This window comes from Ranitomeya imitator, chromosome 8 (genome assembly GCF_032444005.1).
Source record: "Ranitomeya imitator isolate aRanImi1 chromosome 8, aRanImi1.pri, whole genome shotgun sequence".
In the NCBI taxonomy this organism is placed as follows: domain Eukaryota; kingdom Metazoa; phylum Chordata; class Amphibia; order Anura; family Dendrobatidae; genus Ranitomeya; species Ranitomeya imitator.
Window position 1 is genome coordinate 154,388,581 of NC_091289.1, and position 14,128 is coordinate 154,402,708.

Consider the following 14,128-nt stretch of genomic DNA (forward strand, 5'->3'; position numbering starts at 1 on the left):
TGAATCAGGTGTTTCTTTTCTGCTGAACACTCATTTCTCTGTGTATACATAAAAGAATGATAAGAGGCCATCAGAGCGCCTCCAACACGTACCAGCCTCGCGCCTCTGACATTCTTTATTGTGGACTACATATTGGCTGCTATTGCTGCGGCTCTGTCGACACAAACGTCAATTGACAGCTCGCACACTTAACATACTATTTGTGGAGAAACGGGAATTAGCTAAATTGCATGAATTGAAATCTATCATGTTTGTTAATTCTTATATGATATGGAACTAGTGGTACGGCCATTTCTCCAAAGTTTCCCAGGAGCAGTTTATCAACATGACAACACCAGGACGTATGTTGCTTGTGCTACTGTGAGCAGCCTGCGTGACCTAAACATGCTACCATGGCCTGCAGCGTCTCCAGACTCCCATCAAGCTCATATGGGATGTTATTAGTTGGCAATTGCAAAGGGAGCTGCCAGCAGCAGATCTTGATGACAATCGTGCCCAAGTCCATTCAGCGTGGCAGAACATTCCTCGGCGACCATTAATCATCTTACTGATAGTAGTCAAGGCTGCAAGTGTGGGGATTTCTGCATGTGGCGCTTATATTTTATACTAAATAAATTGAGAAATTTTGAAAATTTTGTTTCCATTTTTTCATTATTTGCATATCATTAACATGTCTATCCATCCTGTGATTTCCATAACTTCATGACTTTTACTTCTTGGTGTTACAACTCCAATGTTGATGAGTGAATATTGTGTAATGTACATACAACAAATCCTTAATATGGGGCTAAAGTGGTACTGGAAACCCATTTTCAAACATCCCAGTTGAGTATTATGAGGTAATACAGGTGCTTCTCACAAAATTAGAATTTTATGAAAAAGTTGATTTATTTCTGTTCTTCAATACAAAAAGTGAAACTCATATTATATAAAGTCATTACAGAGTGATCTATTCCAAGTGTTTATTTCTGTTAATGTTGATGATTATGGCTTACAGCCAATGAAAACCCAAAACTCATTAGCTCAGTAAATTAGAATAATTAATAAAACACACCTGCAAAGGCTTCCTAAGTGTTTAAAAAGGTCCCTTAGTCTGTTTCAGTAGGCTCCACAATCATGGGGAAGACTGCGGAGTTGACAGATGTCCAGAAGGCAGTCACTGACACACTCCACAAGGAGGGGAAGCCACAAAAGGTCATTGCTAAAGAAGCTGGCTGATCACAGAGTGCTGTATCCAAGCATATTAATGGAAAGTTGAGTGGAAGGAAAAAGTGTGGTAGAAAAAGGTGCACAAGCAACCTGGATAATCGCAGCTTTGAAAGGATTGTTAAGAAACACAGTGGAGCACTTTTTGTACTTTAGGACCTGGTGTGTCCATGCACAGTGTAATTCCTCGATACTTTCTTCCAGAACCTGAAAGGGATTAAAATTTATAGCAAAAAGCTATAAGATATTGTAATTGTATAAAGCTGAAACATCCCCTAAATCCATTAGCAGCTGTTTGTTCCATCTTCAGAATAATTTACGCGAATTGAAGACGGAACCTTTTATATTTTATGGAAGAAGCTGATGTGCTCGGCCTTCACAAACCATTGTGGCATTCCGGTACCATTTGTTTAAGAAAAGTAAAGTATTTAAATAACTTTATTCATCTCATGAAAGGCAGATGAACATTCCTGACATTCTTGCATTCTCCTTCCCGCTATCAACCATCTCACTAGCTTTAGATGCTCTGCAAGCGTATCATTCATAATCCTCTACTGCTGATGATGCAGAGCAAGAGACAGCTACAGCCCCAGGGCAAGATTTGTCATCGGATATGTTGTGTTTGCAAAATATCCTGAACTCACATTGCATTCAGTCTTGCAAAATCTTAAAATTTGAATTACTTTTACATTGAAAACGGCTCTACGTGTATAATAGTTTTAAGGGGATACGGACATCCATTCATATTTTTCTTTTAGCTTAAAATTATAAAAGAAGTCATACCCACCTTACCGATCTGCTGCAACTCACTTCTTGGCCACTAGCTGGTCTCTGTACCACAACACAGCGGATGTTATAACGTCTAGCCATGGGACCGATGCAATTCTATCTCTGGTTGAATGAAAATGTCACATTGTTAGTGGTCATGAGATCAGCAGAGAAGTACAGAGACGGGCTGGGAACATGGAAGGGTTGGAACCACAGCGATAAAGGATTGGCATAACTTTATTTTATTAAATTTTAAGCTGATGTATTTATGGCTGTACTACCCCCTTAAAAGGGCTGTCCGGTCTTAAGGTACAAGTCTGCAGTCACTTTATGTGACTGCAGGCTTGTGTGGCACCCCAGGAGTCCGGTTGCCACAGTGGCATTGCCTCCCTCACAGGGTGTGATGTCATGCCTGGAAGCAAGAAGGGATTCCCTTAGCAGGTATGCTGGCATACAACACCTTTCCCACTCCAGACCAGAAGGAGGAGCTCTAAATCCGGTTTCAGGGTACCTTCCCTATAAGTTTTGGCCTGGAGGCGGGGTAAGAGAGTAAAGTGTGAGACAGTGAAGGGAGAGGAAGCATGTGAGGAGAAGCCTGGGAGTGGAGCTGCGACTGAGCTCATCCCAGGATTTAGTGCAACAGAGCAGACACCGGAGTCCGTGGTTGTGTGAGAACTACAGGCCCTGCAGCCAAATCTGGAGGACAGGAGATTGCAGGTCTCCTAGCCACAACTGACACCCGAAGGCACAACCGCATACCAGAGCCCGGAGTCACCACAAGGGAGTGACACTCGGAACAAGCTCAAGCTGCCTGCGATGCGGGTAATGTTTCACTAATTGGACAGACAGAGAGGGACTTGAGGAGATCTACAAGCATGAGGAACCCAGAGAGCAGCGCAGTAGGGAGGCTTCCAACCACACCTGGCTAGAGGAATTCTGAACTGCTTCCAGGCTGCCCGGATCTCCAATACCACCTGTTACCTGTGCTCCGGACTGCAACTACAATTAAAAGTAAAGAAACTACAGTCCCTGTGTCTTCCAATTATTCCTGCATCCCAACATCCACAATCCCTCATAGACTGGTTTGGTAGCCCTGGGGCCCCAGCTCCACATTTGGGAGCTATACCAACTCTGTTGCAATACCATCAACCCCAGTGGTCCCTTTAAGCAGCTTCGGCCATCCCTGGCTGAGTACCACAGGTGGCGTCACGAACATTTCCCCTTTATCCCCTACAAACTTTATCATCAACATTCCCTCATTCCCTTTTATTGTGCGCCCAGGGCCACGGACCGGGTCATCGCTGCCCTGACCACCCCTTTAAGAGTTGTGCGACCCGGTTCAGAGTGCCGGCGGGTGCCGCACTTGTGAATCCTCACATCGCGCACACTGCACACTGTGAGGATTCTCAAGTGCTGGGAGAACATGTGAATGCAAGTATGCGATATGAATACTACCCACATTCAGACTAGATGGGAGCGGCTTTGCTCAATTCAAGCGTATTGAGCGAGGCCGAAAACAGTCTAGTCGGAATGTGGCCAGGAGTATGCATATCACATGACCGCCTGATCCCGGTGACAGGGATTCCTCACAGCGTGCAGCATGCGCAATGTGAGGATTCACAAGCCTGCGGTCACATAGAATGGCTGCAGACTTGCAGCTTAAGACCGGACAACTCCTTTAAATATTTTAACTAAGCATCAAATGCGGCAGTGCTATTCGTCAAAGAGACACTGCCGGTAGGTTTGTGGACACCAAACCATCACCATGTTGTTATGTACCTGGGCTTTAATGTTCCAAACAGGCCCATGTCAAAATGAGCTTTGATACTGAATAACAAAAGGATTTATATATTAGCAATGTGAGTATAGGAGAGGAGTCCAAGAGCAACAGGTGCCCATGACGAAAAGGACAGTACACCATTCCATGCATGTGCCCACTGTGAATGAATTAATTTCCAGGGTATGGTATAAATCCTATTAATATTGAAAGCCAAAGCATCTCATTTCGGAATAGTCATATAAACCCCGTTGTATATGGCATGCTGGTGGCTCAGTCTTGATTGTAATTTCGGGATCCCACCACACACACACGTTGGCATCTTAGGATTTTCATGATGGCCGCATAGTGGAGAGTCATTTATCATATAACTATCAGCCCCAATTCTCCTACAGTAGTAACGTGCAAGTTCTGCTCCTGTGTGTTATAATAAGATATATTCCTGATCATTGAAAACACATCTACGGCACTCACCACCTTGACTTCATCTTTATTCCGTGCAGATATAGTGGAGAGAGAACAGCACAACCCAGGCTGTTCCTCCACCACTATATGTGCTCCGAATAAGGCCTCGCTCACACATGGCCGAGTGCTATAAGATATTTTATCGAATAGCTCTCAGACCTCTGTTATTCTATGAGGCAGCTCAGATCTGCATTTTTTTCTCATGCTGATTCAGTATAAAGAAACAATCTCTGCATGCTGCGAGACTCGGTACACATGCACCCATACTAGTTTATGGGTGCGTGTCAAACATCAGACTGCACTCAGATGTCATCCGAGTGCAATGTGATTACTGCGGACACAGGCAACAGAGAAGACGGTGAAATTACTTTCTCAGTATTCTCCGCAATTGTGCTCCATTTCTCTCATGATAAGAGCAGAGTGCAGTCACACTTAGCTCAAACTCTGACAGAGTTTGAGCCGAGAGTATTAGCATAATCAACCCTCGCAGGAGAGAATATTTGGCCTTGTGACCCTGGCCTAAGCCCACCTTTACACATTCAGTATTTAGTCAGTATTTACCTGCTATTAACCCTGTGTCCCCAACCTTTTACTATTGATAATGCCTATGCGGCATCAATAGTAAAAGAAAGTAATGTTAAAAATAATTTAAAAAAAAACAAAAAACCTGCTATACTCACCCTCTGTTGTCCGCTGAACTGCTCGCGCCTGCCGCCATCTTCCTTTCCCAGCGATGCTTTGCAAAATTACCCCATAAGAGGGAAGAATACAGAGCATTTAAGGAAACCAGGATGGATGAACACAGAAAAAAAACACATAAAAGAGGGAGGCATATCTGAAGAAGAATATAATGCTGTCTGCAGAACTTGCAGGGCATGAATCAGATTAGCTAAAGCTGACAATGAATTAAGGCTTGCAAGTCAAAAGCGATTAAAAAAGGATTTTGGGGATATGTAAAACGTAAAAGAAAAATCAAAGATGCTATAGGATTTTTACAGAATGAAAATGATAAGAAAGAGAAGGCCGAACGTTTAAATTCCTATTTTGCATCTGTTTTCTCTCAGAAAGGAAATGTAACATAAACTGATCTTCACTGTCCTACTAAAGGAATAGAAGAATCCAGGATTTACGGGCAGCACGGTGGCGCAGTGGTTAGCACAGCAGCCTTGCAGCGCTGGGGTCCTGGGTTCTAATCCCACCCAGGACAACATCTGCAAAGAGTTTGTATGTTTGCGTGGGTTTCCTCCGGGCACTCTGGTTTCCTCCCACATTCCAAAGACATACTGATAGGAATTCTAGATTGTGAGCCCAATCGGGGACAGTGATGATAATGTGATGTAAAGCGCTGCGGAGTATGTTAGCGCTATATAAAGATTATTATTATTATATCTATAAACAGAGAGATAGTGAGGAAACACTTAGCTAACATAAATGAATTCAAGTCTCCAGGTCCACCCCACAGTACTGAAGGAGATAGCAGAAGAAATTTTTGAACAACTCTCCATAATCTTTGAAAATTTTTGGAGAACAGGAGAAGTCCCAGAAGACTGGAGAAGAGCAAATGTTGTTTATATCTTCAAAAAGGGGAAGAAGGTGGACCCAGGGAACTATAGGCCGGTGAGTCTAACTTCCATAACAGGAAAGATCTTTGAACAAATTATTAAACAACATGTATGTTGTTGGGGTGCGGTCTAAGGGTCCTGGCCACACTTGATAAGACATGTTGTTCTGACTACCCCCTGCTCATGGACACAATATGGGGCCAAGAATATTTATATATGCCTGACATACATCACGTGTACCGGAGGTTGGGAATTTCCCATATTGCTATCACAGGGGTTTACAATTTGCATTAAGGTCTATCCCCACATGTGACTGATAGTATTTTTGGGCATAGTGTCAGAATATATCTGTCTATACCTATATTTACCATGCAATTATGTGCACAAAGTGTTTATGCAGTGGCAGACCCCTTTTTTGTCTGGTGTCTTTTTTGTACTATATAGCGTCTTTTGCACAGTGATTTTTGGCTATGTGCTTGGTTTTTAAATATGGTATATGTATTGTCTTTAATAAAGCTTGTTAATTTTTATAAAAACTTCCATTTGTTCTCCTGATTAATATGTTAATCCCATGGGAGTATATGTAATGGTTGGGTGACTGATATTTGTCACCACAATGAATCTGGAAATTCTTGTCCTGATGTATGTAAGTAACTAGATAAGAATGAAGTGATTAACCAGAGTCAGCAAGGGTTTGTAACTAATAAGTCATGTCAGACTAACTTAATTTCCTTCTATGACAGAATAAATGACTGGGTGGATCAGAGAAATGATGTAGATATAGTATATCTTAACTTCAGCAAAGCATTTGACAAAGTATTTCATACAATCCTTATTGAAAAAAAGACTAAGTATGGAATGGACAAGGCAACTGTTAGGTGGATTCATAACTGGCTTAGTGATCAGACCCAAAGAGTGGTCATAAATGGCTGCACATCCAGTTGGAAGAATGTCTCAAGTGGGGTACCACAGGGTTCTGTCCTGGGGCCTGTATTGTTCAACATCTTTATCAATGATTTTGATGAAGGAATTGAGGGTAAACTGATTACATGTGCTGATGACACAAAGCTAGGAGGGATAGCTAATACTAGGGAAGAGAGAGAGGATGCAAAAAGATAGAAATAAACTGGAGCAGTGGGCAGCAACTAACAGAATGGTTTTTAACAAGGAAAAATGCAAAGTACTACATCTGGACAATAAAAATGAAAAAAGCATTTACAGAATGGAAGGAATAGGGCTAAGCAACAGCACATGTGAAAAAGACTAGGGTATACTAATAGATCATAAACTGAACATGAGTCAACAGTGTGATGCAGCAGCAAAAAAAGAGAATGCAATTCTGGGATGTATTAACAGAAGCATACAGTCTAGATCACGCAAAGTCATTATTGCCCTCTACTTCTCTTTGGTCAGACCTCACCTGGAATGCTGTGTCCAGTTTTGGGCACCACATTTTAAAAAAAGATATCAACAAACTGGAGCAAGTTCAGAAAAGAGCGACCAGAATGGTGACCGGTCTGCAAACCATGTCCTGTGAGGAAGGGTTACAGGATTTGGGAATGTTTAGTTTGCAAAAAAGAAGACTGAGAAGAGACTTAATAGCTGTCTACAAATGTCTCAAGGGCTGTCACAGTGTAGAAGGATCATCTTTATTCTCGTTTGCACAAGGAAAGACTAGAAGCAATAGGATGAAACTGAATGGGAGGAGACACAGATTAGATATTAGAAAAAACTTTTTGACAGTGAGGGTGATCAACAGGCTGCCACGAGAGGTGGTGAGTATGGTGGTGAGCGACCTTGACTTTTTTAGGGTCGAGCCGGGTTTCGCGAAACCCGACTATCTCAAAAGTCGAGTCAAGTGAAATCTCTCTCTCTCTCTCTCTCTCTCTCTCTCCCCTCCGTCCGTCCCTGAACTGAAAAGCTGGTGTTACACAGTGCAAATCGCTACAGCGCACAAGCGACAACATGGCAATAGGCGTCCACGCCCCTAAGACCTATGTCATCACTCTGCCCACGCCCCTTCATTGGCTGAAAAAAATGGCGCCAAGCGCGTCATACGAAATGCGACTTTGACGCGAAAGTCGCGTACCGCATGGCCGACCCCACACAGGGATCGGGTCGGGTTTCATGAAACCCGACTTTGCCAAAAGTCGGCGACTTTTGAAAATGAACGATCCGTTTCGCTCAACCCTAGTGGTGAGTTCTCCTTCCATAGAAGTCTTCAAACAGAGGCTGGACAGAGATCTGTCTGAGATGGTTTAGTGAATCCTGCATTGAGCAGGGGGTTGGACCAGATGACCCAGGAGGTCCCTTCCAACTCTATCATTCTATGATTCTATATATATATATATATATATATATATATATATATAGGCATTTATGACAACTAAAAAAGATCTTACACCAGTGTGTATATTAATAAAGACTTCTTCATATGTCCCCAAAAATTACTACCCCAATGAGTTAATATGGAGAACAGAGCAGCTTCTGTCTGATAGACCTGGACTATATATTGTAGCGTGGCTAAAGGTTGGATAGTCGACGGGAGGTATGTATCACAGAGAAGGCTTGTTGCTGTGATATGACCCGGAGTGTTTTCTGTAATGCACATAAAGCAATAAGAAATTGTTTAGTATGTTTGGGTCCGGGTTACGGGTAGCTATGAGAGATGGGAGGGTCTGGCTACCCATATACCTCACCCCTGGTTGAGGGGCATAACCGTGCCTAACTATGTTTGTTTCAGGACCTGTGGTGATGTCACAATCACATGTCTAATCATGTGATGGGTTCCTGGGTGTGGTTACACCTATGTAAAGAGGTGTGTGTAGCACATGGAGAGAGTGTGTTTGGGAGTCTGTCAGGGTGGACAGACTTCCATGTGTCCTGGCTGGACACTGCAGAGTGGCCTGTGTGTTGGACGGTTCCACGTGGGGACAGACGTCCTGAACAGCACACAGAGACCATCTTTAGGCTGGAGAGCCTATGTGCTGGACATAGCACAGCCTGTGTGCCTACAGGTCTGAGAGAGAGCGGAGCTCTACTATGGACACTGAGGACTTTTCCGTCTGATGTAAGACTGTTTACCCTTGTGTTGCTGACTTAAATGGTTTATGGAGTGAATAATCCTACATGAACGCTGAAGAGAATGTGCCTCCTGTTTCCTCCTATGCATCCGAGCGAGTACAATCCTTACAATATGCATTCATGTGAATGGCCTTGTAAAGCTAAATTGTCCAGATGCGGTATACTGCTAAAGGTCTAAATAATGTTTTGTCTTTACATTGAGATTGTATGCTGGGGAATTCTGCTGGCAGATGGGCAGAACATAAAGGCCCAATGTATGCCTCTGTATACCACCCCATGTTAACAGACGTGTACTGTGCAGTATACTTTTGTGCAGTGGCCCATTTGATAGGAAATCATGCAGATTATGCTTCGCTATACAATTTAATAAGAAGATATACTAAGATACACGCCAATCTTTTGGCGTCCGTCAGGTCTATAGGCCTCTGTGTGTATACACACATGCTATTGTGCACAATCCCGGCACTATGACACCATTATTTCGGGTGCACAGTAATTTAATTGTGCCTTATGTAGCTGTCCATCATTTCTGTGCAGTGACACTACTATGTGCATTGTTCCTTAGCTGTGACATCCCTGTGTTATCATTTATTTTCTATAATATGTACATGTTTCCTATGCAGTGACACACTTGACTTTACCAAAAGGGTTGTCCAATGAATATAAGTTACCAACTATCCTCTAGATATGTGACACTTGTTGATCGGTGGGGGTCATCTAGGTGCTGGGACTGGAAACGATGAGCAGCGTTTGGGTGTCTGACATGCCGCACCACTTTGTAATGCTCTGCTTTTTCAGGCACTACCAGTACTTGAGCTTGTTGCTCCTGTTCTCCTGCCCGCACACCTCGGCTGCCTTCTCCCAGCTCGGTATAGTTATTTAGGAGATACATCAGCCCAAAATTAGGGGAAAAAAGGGTGCTGATTTTTTTTTCTAGAAACAGTTCCCCTTTAGTCAATTGGCTGTGCCCGGTACACACAGACCATGATACACAGCCCATAAACTAAAACGGTGCCGTTTGTTTTTAAGCAGATTTTTTTTCTAACTCTGAAAATTTGTTTCAAGTCTTTCTCAGATGAGCATAATTTGCACTATACATATGGACTGCAACGCACACACTGGCACTGGGTATCCCTATCCAAACTATCAACCTCATAGATGCCCATCAACCTGTATGTTCAGGGATGGAGACCTGCTGCCGGTCTGTGCACTGTGGTCCAAATATAGCGTAAAATATAAACAAATTTAAACAAATTACCACCTAGTGATTCATCTCTTTCATCATCGGGACGTCAGTACTGACCGACCATGCATGTATATGGTGGAGAACAGTGGGTTGGGGAGGAAAGGATGTTGGCTGACCACTGTAGAGGTGTAAGGACGGTAGACCAAGCCAGAACTCACTTTATTGGAAGCATGTCTAATATATCAGTTTTGCTGAAAATAAGCAAAGAAGGGTAAGGAAAGTTCGGTTAATACCTGGAGGATAGCATTCCAGCAGCTGTGCGGTATGTGTCTAAGCATGAAGCTAGCGCGTTACATTAAACTTTACCTGTCTAATATTTCTAAATAATCAATCACTGGCTCAATAAAAAAAACAATCTTAGTAAAGCCTAAGTGACACATTTATCATTGCTAAAACCACCACAATTTCCATTCTTGTTAATACGACTATATGTCTCATTACAGGAGAGCCGCCACGTTTTCTAGTTTTTGATGCTTTTTTGCATTAGATACAAATTACTTGTAAGTTATAATAGTTATGTCTGTGGGATGAATATGAGCCAAGGGGATGTTTGATAGAATTCTTCTTTTGTTTTATCATCTACGAATAGAGATGGCAAAGATCGTAATAGGTGACATATACTGAAATGACGCTTCCAATGCAGAACTGGACAGCTTATGGAGAGTTTATATATAGATGCTACAACTGGGTTTTTCTTAATGTTGGACTGGTAACATTTACAGGATGAAGCGGTGACGTAACGAAAAAACGTCAATCTATATTTTAGTGTATGATGCCCAACAAGCCTTCTAATAGGCTCTAATATTGTACAAACATGGCAGACCTGAGGTCATTATTAGGCCCTTGGAAGCTATGGCATCATTAGGCACCCAGTGATTACATAGTAGGGGAAGTGGGCGGTCGAGGTGATGGTGGCAGCCCCTTCCTCATAAAACACATACCGAGACCATATATACGTCATTTGTCGGGAAGGGGTTAAGTTACAATTTTCAGGACCCCTACTTGAATAGGGTTTACGGGGTCCGTATGCTCAGTTCTTTCTGGCAGATCCATTTCACAATAAATGGAGTGGAGACCGAGCATGTGCAGCTAAGCTTCATTCAGGACAGGCTCCAAAGAGCTGCATTCTCACGACCATGGGGGCACTGCGATCAACTAGTTATTCTTAATCCAATGGTTAGGGGATAATTTATAGATAAGTCCTTTAATGGCTGTAAATGAAATATATTAATTATTTGCGTTGGTTCATATAGGTAGATCAGAATTGAGACCTCTAAACCATTTATATACAAAAAGATTGTTGGAATGAGGCAACTCGATCCAAGAGTTTGGTTTTATTTGCATTTATTGCATCTGTAGCTACTGAACTGGTACACTCATAACAAAGGATATATATAGGGTTTACAAAAATGAAACAATAAATTTAAGATTTGATTATGGGGCCATTCTATTCGCTATGTGAAGAGCTGAAAGGTAAATTAAATATGATGATCAGTGTTTTATCGCCACCTAGTGGTAACTGATGGGATTGCAATATTTAATTTACCTGGCCAGTAAGAATCCCTGCAGCACAAAAGTGTAGGTGAGATCCCTAAAAGAAACCCTAGCCTCCAAGTGATAAGCGGCACATAAAAAACGAGGAGGACTACAAATAATTATCATTTATGACACTGACATCTACAATGTCCAAATACCAAAATGACATGTTATTGGCTCAGGTAGCAATATATGCTGCTTACCACTAAATAGATTTTGTTAACAACGTAGCAGATAAGGCGGCCCACAACCAGTCCGGCCCTGGCCCCAGCTCAATTACTTTAGACAGCTTATAAATGGAAATAGTTTGTATTCAGGCAAAGGTGATGTGCCCACGTTGCAGATTCGTGTGCGGATTTTTCCGCTCCTTTTTTTTTAAAATCCGCATTTAAAACGCCCTGCATTTTACCTGCGGATTTACCGCGGAATTCCTGCGGATTTCACCTGCGGTTTGACATCTGCGGATTCCTATTGAGGAACAGGCGTATAGCGCTGCGGAATCCACACAAAGAATTGACATGCTGCGAAACATACAACGCAGCGTTTCCGTGCTGTATTTTCTGCAGCATGTGCACTGCGGATTTGGTTTTCCAAAGGTTACATGGTACTGTACAACGCATGGAAAACTGCTGCAGATCCGCAGCAAAATCCGCAACGCGTGCACATAGCCAAACAGTGTGAGCAGCGGGTGCGAATGGGCTGTAAAGTGCATCATGGAATATGAATGTCGGGAGTGTCATGGGGGTCTACAGTGCTGAACACGGGCTGTGCTTCTATCCCATCATTTCATTGCCCCCGAAGTAATCCTACATTTCTCCCTGCAGGGTTACCAGGAGCAGGACCTGGAGGCAGACAGTGCATCGCCCTGGGGGACACAGTTCGGTTAGGGTGGTCTCCAAATATTCGTCAAACATATTAAACACAGTTTCGAGTGCTACATTTTTTTCTGGACAAGGAAAAAAATGTGTGAGAGCCTCGCTGGAGGGAGTATCTAAGCCGCATGCGGGAGAGAGTATCTAAGCTGTGCGCGGGAGGGAGTATCTAAGCCGCGCGCGGGAGGGAGTATCTAAGCCGCACGCGGGAGGCAGTATCTAAGCCGCGCGCGGGAGGCAGTATCTAAGCCGCGCGCGGGAGGGAGTATCTAAGCCGCACGCGGGAGGGAGTATCTAAGCCGCACGCGGGAGGGAGTATCTAAGCCGCACACGGGAGGGAGTATCTAAGCCGCACGCGGGAGGCAGTATCTAAGCCGCACGCAGGAGGCAGTATCTAAGCCGCACGCGGGAGGGAGTATCTAAGCCGCACGCGGGAGGGAGTATCTAAGCCGCACGCGGGAGGGAGTATCTAAGCCGCACGCGGGAGGGAGTATCTAAGCCGCACGCGGGAGGGAGTATCTAAGCCGCACGCGGGAGGCAGTATCTAAGCCGCACGCGGGAGGCAGTATCTAAGCCGCACGCGGGAGGGAGTATCTAAGCCGCACGCGGGAGGGAGTATCTAAGCCGCACGCGGGAGGGAGTATCTAAGCAGCACGCGGGAGGGAGTTTCTAAGCCGCATGCGGGAGGGAGTTTCTAAGCAGCATGCGGGAGGGAGTTTCTAAGCAGCATGCGGGAGGGAGTTTCTAAGCAGCATGCGGGAGGGAGTTTCTAAGCAGCATGCGGGAGGGAGTTTTGTGAGCCAAACGCGGGAGGGAGTTTTTAGGCTCCATGGTGTAAACAAGATTTCCATAACCCCATAAAATGTAACATCTGGTCTCTACTATAAATTACCACAAACTACAAAACACATTGTCCCACCTTTATCATAAATGGCGTACTTTGCGCCAATTTTTTAGTGCAGTCACTTCTGTAGTTTAGTCATTTACAATAGTCACAGTCTGCTCAAAAAAAGGCGTAAACGCAATGACAGCTGACACCCCCCCACACACACACACATATTTCACATTTTCCCTTCTTTCCTATAGTAACCAATGACATCACAGCTTTTATTGCTCAAGCTGAGATACACTATGAAATCTTTGCTGTGATTGGTTGCTCTGCCATTTAGAGTCTACCACTTTCGGGGAGGCGTGTGAATATTGTAGGTGGTGATATAACGAAGCCTATAGATCAGCGACACTCCCTTTAACAGAGACCACATGTTACAGTTATAAAGTCCCTTAGAGAAGTGATGTACCTGCAGTAAATATGACGTCTGTTGTACGGTAAAATAAAACGCCCCATAGTATGTAGAATAATGCGGCTCGCCCTCTACTGGCAACAGATAGTACCTGCGCATTGATGCCTCCAAAAACAACTAGAAAGCTTAAGAAGACATTTTTCCGAAGACCATCCTTACCGTTTACATACTTTGAGGGGAAAAAAAATCACACAACTGTATGGTGCTCTAGTAGTTGCATAATAATGCGCATGCGTATTTATCCGCGACTCAGCGCGCATGCGCTACTCTTTATCCATTGCGCAATCCCGTTGGCCTCGCATTCCTGTGTT

General features: G+C 43.7%; 1 long non-coding RNA gene across 1 annotated transcript; it reads right to left on the minus strand.

Annotated features, from left to right (window-relative positions):
• Positions 1-966: 966 nt before the first annotated feature.
• LOC138647429 (uncharacterized) lies at positions 967-13,887 on the minus strand. Its single transcript, XR_011314967.1, has 3 exons — positions 13,815-13,887; positions 1,994-2,097; positions 967-1,413 (listed from the first exon to the last, which is right to left on the minus strand). It is a non-coding gene; the product is annotated as an uncharacterized lncRNA (long non-coding RNA).
• Between the last annotated feature and the right edge of the window lie 241 nt (positions 13,888-14,128).